This window comes from Pinus tabuliformis, chromosome 8 (assembly GCF_031772625.1).
Source record: "Pinus tabuliformis cultivar Carrire ecotype Pingquan chromosome 8, CPIR1, whole genome shotgun sequence".
In the NCBI taxonomy this organism is placed as follows: domain Eukaryota; kingdom Viridiplantae; phylum Streptophyta; class Pinopsida; order Pinales; family Pinaceae; genus Pinus; species Pinus tabuliformis.
This window is the reverse complement of record NC_142294.1, coordinates 1,144,505,332-1,144,510,722: the sequence shown is the minus strand read 5'-3', so window position 1 is coordinate 1,144,510,722 and position 5,391 is coordinate 1,144,505,332. Positions and strand designations below refer to the sequence as shown.

At 38.3% G+C, this 5,391-nt stretch overlaps 1 pseudogene; it reads left to right on the top strand.

The window, feature by feature from the left end:
- The first annotated feature begins 426 nt into the window (after nucleotides 1–426).
- Nucleotides 427–871, top strand: LOC149239394 (signal recognition particle subunit SRP54, chloroplastic pseudogene; annotated as a pseudogene).
- Nucleotides 872–5,391: the final 4,520 nt, after the last annotated feature.

Below are 5,391 nucleotides of genomic sequence, written 5' to 3'. Positions count from 1 at the left end.
TGCAGGATATCTGGAAAGCTCTTTAAGAAGCAGATGTGATTCTACCTGTTGTCCGAAGGTTTGTAAAGGTCGTTACTAAACATGCCATTGGTGTGGGCGTTGTTCAAGGAGTTAGGTCTGATCAACACTTAGTAAAGGTGGTGAATGATGAGCTCGTGAAACTAAGTGGAGGAGAGGTTGCAGAATTGGATTTTGCAAAAATTAGTCCTACTGTGATATTGATGGTGGGTCTACAGGTTATTGGAAAGATGACAACTTGTGAAAAGTTGGCTTTTTATCTCAAGAAGAAAGGAAAGAATTGTATGTTGGTTGCAGCCGATGTATATAGGCCTACTACTATTGACCAGCTTGTAATTCTCAGAAAGCAGGTGGAAGTCCCTGTGGACAACGCAGGGACAAAAGTGACTCCAATGGAAATAGCAAAGTAGGTTTTGGAAGAGGTAAAGAAGAAGGGCATGGATGTGGTCATTGTGGACACTGCAGGAAGATTGCAAGTAGATAAAAGTATGATGGATGAAATGAAGCAAGTAAAGCAGGCTGTGAATCCTACAGAGGTTCTGCTTGTGGTTGATGCAATGACTGGCCAAGAAGCTGCAGCTTTGGTGGCAGCATTCAATTTGGAAATTGGAATCACTGGGGCCATACTCACTAAAATTGATGGCGATTAACGGGGTGGTGAAAATCTTAGTGTTAGAGAGGTATCAGGTAAACCCATCTAATTTGTTGGACAGGGAGAACGCATGGAAGACCTTGAGCCTTTCTACCCTGATCGCATGGCTAGCTGCATCTTAGGAATGGGAGATTTCCTTTCATTTGTTGAAAAGGCACATCAAGTTATGACACAAGAAGAGGCAGAGGAATTACAAAAGAAGATCATTGATCAGATATTGATCCATGACTTCAGTGATAGCTCAAAATTGAAAGTGTTCAAAAGTGTGTCAAACCTAAATTACCAGATAGATCTCATTGTCCTGATTCTGGCGCCATGAACGGTTTGAAAAACCGACACCGTATGGAGGAGTTATCGGATTTTAAAAAAGTTCAGTAAACTGCAATTTTCAAGAATAATTTGATTTTTGGAAATATTTAAAAAAGAATATTTCGAGGAATATTCCTTGGAATATTCTCCAAAATATTTTCTGGAATATTCTATTTGGTTGACCAATTAGAGGCTGACACATGGCAATCCTAGAGGCCGCCACGTGGCCCTGAATTGCCATATTAAAGTTTTGAGTTTGAGCGGGATCGAACCAGTGACCTCTCGCGGGCAAACCCAATGCTCCGACCGTCTCACCTATGCTTCGTTTCTTAACATACATAGGTCCACGGTTATATTTAAGTTGTTATGGTTTGTGGTTTGGGGGTAAGGACCGCTAGCGGTCTTACTCGCTAGCGGTCCCATACAACTTGTTCACATGCTGGCAAAACCGCAGACCGAAATGGTTATATCGCAGTGTTAACCTAACCGTCAGCCTTATCCCTAACTGCCACCGGGAATCCCGATCACATATGCAGTGGTTACGCTAATGGTTAGTTAGCCCAATGATCAGCATGGCGGACATCCAGGCAGACTTTTCCAAATTAACTATAGTTAGCTGCAGTTTGCTAGATTCGGTGGATTAATTCTAGGAGAGACTGAGTAAATGAACTCAAGAGGCAATTTTCGACCTGAGAGAGTGAAACAAGAGTCTACCTAGGCTAATTTGGGCCTTCTGAAGCCATTGGAATATTCCAGAGAAGCTAAAGAAGCCATATTCAAGGATATTTTCATCTAGGGAGATTTGGAGCTCAGGGCCACTAGGAGTTGGAGGTTGTTGCAAGAGCTACCAATATCCATTCTCAGCAAACAAACAGTTGTTCCTAACTATAATGAACCTTATGAATCCAATGAAGGTGTTTTCAAAAGAATTTGGAGACTTCTAAAGGCTTAGATGCTGGAGGGAAGTTTCAGGCAGCCTAGAGCCAACCGTGGAGGAAGGCCTAAATCGGGGATGCAGTGCTCGTTTTGAGAGAATGAACAATCATTTGTTGATGTCAAATATGTGTTGGAGATAGTAGTAGAGGTTTCAGAGACATTTGAAGCATTCTGAAGGAGTTTGTGGCATTAAGAAGCTCAGGGAAGCTCTGTGCACCTGCTGAAGGAATCAAGTCCAAGGGAGCCTAGATCTGCTTGCACAATAAGGAAAGCCATGACAAGGATGTAGATGGTTTTATAAGACCATTGGTTTAGTTCAGTAACCTCTGGAGTTGAGTGTGGTACTTGTAAAATAATTCAAGCCATAATCCCAAAGAGCCAAGTCAAGTTGATAAGAGCTCACGGAGACATAGCCCACAAGATCGGGGTGAACTCATTAAATTTGCTGTTATGTGTGATGTTTATTTGCTGCATTATATGTCTGATATATATGTTTAATATCAGCTGAAACAAATTAAGTTAAAGCACTTAAACAGATGAAAACAAACAAACACATACACCTATTTCAAGTACATAATTCCACAATTGTCAATGTAAGCTAGATCATGTTTGTTTAAGCTTTGGAGTGAAAGGTTATTGTAAGCATGACAAGTTGTTCAAACCCTCATTTCAGATCAGATGGTATCAGAGTATTTTGTTTGATTAATAGAGCAATCTATTTGCTTGTTTGACTTGAAAGGTGTTTAAACAGTACAAAGGATTTATACTGTTTGATTATTTGTAAACTAACTATTGTTTGAGTTTACAAAGGTGAAGTGAAAGCTACTGTTAGCTAAGTCTAGGAGAGGACAAGAAGGAAGAAGGGCTGAAGGAATTTTCCTTACCCCAAGAACCTCAAGGCAATCCTTGAAGCACAAGAGGTTTGATGCAAAACAGGTTGTTTGAATGAGAGATTGACTGTGTAGTCATTTGGTTTAGTCATTTGATGCAGTCATTTGATTCAGTAATTTGTTAATAGATTCTAAATTTTGTTGAAGTTCTTTTGTTCATTTTTATAATGACAACTTCCACAAGTTAGTCCTCAAAATCTTCCTCCTTCACAAGATTCTTTGATGAAGGCTTGAAGCAAGAAATTTTCATCATAATGAATATGGTGAGAGAAATGTATGAGGATGAAAGGAAGAGCACTAAACTTCGAGAACAGTTGAATTCCATGAAGGAAGAGAAGTAGTTGCTTTCTGACCAATTGCAGGAAATGGAAAGCCAACTTCATATTGAAAATATGAATCTAGAGAAGATACATGAGTTGGAGACACAACTCCTCGTTGCCAAAGAAGCCTTAGCCAAGTATCAGCTTGAAGAAGAGGTAGACAATTCTAGTTTGTCTTCAAATTCTTCTAAGAATGTTTATCTTGGTTCTTTTGAAAAACATACTAGAGGCATAGGGTCCAAGTTGATGTTCAAAATGGGATATGAAGGAAAAGGATTGGGCAAATATGCACAGGGTATTGTTGAGCCAATAATGGTTGAGGAAAGGCCTAAGTATTTGGGTCTTGGCTATGGGAAATCTTATGGAGAAAGTTCCAGAGCAGCCATGAAGGCAATTCTTAGAAGAAGTTTCATTTCAGGTTCTCTACCTTAAGGTTGTAAAGATTGTATTCTTGGGGAATGTAATAGTTTGAAACATGCGTTGCAGGAAGAAGGTGTGCATAAGCATGCACTTGAACAAGAAAGTGGTGAAAGCTCTAAAACCATTGAAGGTATTTATGGTGTTCCAAAGGGAGCTTCTTTTTCATTCGATTCACCTCCTCATGAAGGTAATGAAGGTGAAATGAAAAGGTGTAAATATTATTTCCATCACACTTCTTTTGATCATGTAAAGCATGGAAAATTTCCACCCAAGCATTGGAAAAGAATTGCATGTTCTTTTTGTGGTTTGGTTAACCATAGTGTTTCTAGATGTTGGAAAAGAATGGCCACATACAAAAAACTTTTGAAGGAGAGAAGGCAAGAATCCAAAGGTCCATTGGACAAAGAAAACTATACTGTCAAGAAGATGCACATGTGTTGTAGTTATAGTCATAAGCAAGGACATACTGCTGAAAGGTGTTGGACTTTGAATCCAAAAATTCTTCCACGAAAGTTGAAGAAAGTGGAGAAAGAGTATGGCAAGAATGGAAAGGAATTTTCCATCATTGATATATGTCAGGATGATCCACATGTTGATGTTAATGTGCAGTTAAAGGAAGCACCTTTGATGTGGATTGGTAAGAAATGGTTAGAGTTCTTATCCAATTAAAGTTGCATGTCTTTTGATTAAATGCATTTCTTTGCTAAGGGAATGCAAGTTGCAGGATGGAAAAGTTGAGTATGAGACTCGCTTTATTGCAGCGAAAGTTATATTCATTTCAGCTTTGAAAGTACATGTACATGTGATCGAGGATCTTGTACTTATGATTGTACTTAAGAGAAAGTTGAAGGATGAAATGCATGCATGAGAATGATATGCATGAGCACAGGGATGATGATTTCCTAGTATTTTGAACATGTATGTGTGATTAACTTGAAGGGTTGATTACTTTGTTTTAAACATGCATGTAATGTAATATTGACTGGGAAAAGTTGATTTGATCTCCAAGATTGTAAAAGGGAGATAATGATGAAGTGTTTCATCTTTGTAAAAGCATCGTTTAAATTCTTTTTGTACATGCTTGACTTGAAGGGTCAAATGTTTGAAAGGCATGATTTTTGTCGACTTTTGATATAGTCGATCATTTGTAAACGAGATGTAAAGACATGATGATGATTCACAGGATGTGAAAGTTGTTTCTTTTGTTGAAACAAGAATTTATTCATCAAGTTATTTTCTTCTTTCGACATCGTCTACAAAAGAAGATTTGCAACAACAAAAGTCGCCATGGTTACATTTGTGACTTTTTCATGGAAGTGGCTTGGAAGTGATGTTCAACTACCTTTTGTAAATTCTGAATGAGTTCAAGGAAGATAGTTCTTGATAGGAGGACAAGTGCATTTAGGAAGGGAAGTGTCGTCTACCTTCGAGTTTTTGTTGAAAGACTTCCATGAAAAGCAGAGCAAGTGTATGGAGGCTGAAAGAAGAGGGTGTTGAACTCTCATCTACTGTTTAGATCAGTATATTAGTCTTTTTGGGTCCAAAATATTCCCAATGGGGAGGAGTGATCAGATATTGATCCAGGACCTCAGTGATAGCTGAAAATTCAAAGTGTTCAAAAGTGTTCGAACCTAAACTACCAGATAGATCTCGTCGTCCTGATTCCTGTGCCACTAACAGTTCAAAAAACTGACACCGTATGGAGGAGTTATCGCATTTTGAAAAAGTTCAGTAAATCGTAATTTTCAAGAATAATTGATTTTTGGAAATATTTAAAAAAGAATATTTCGAGGAATATTCCTTAGAATATTCTCCAAAATATTCGCTGGAATATTTTGTTTGGTTG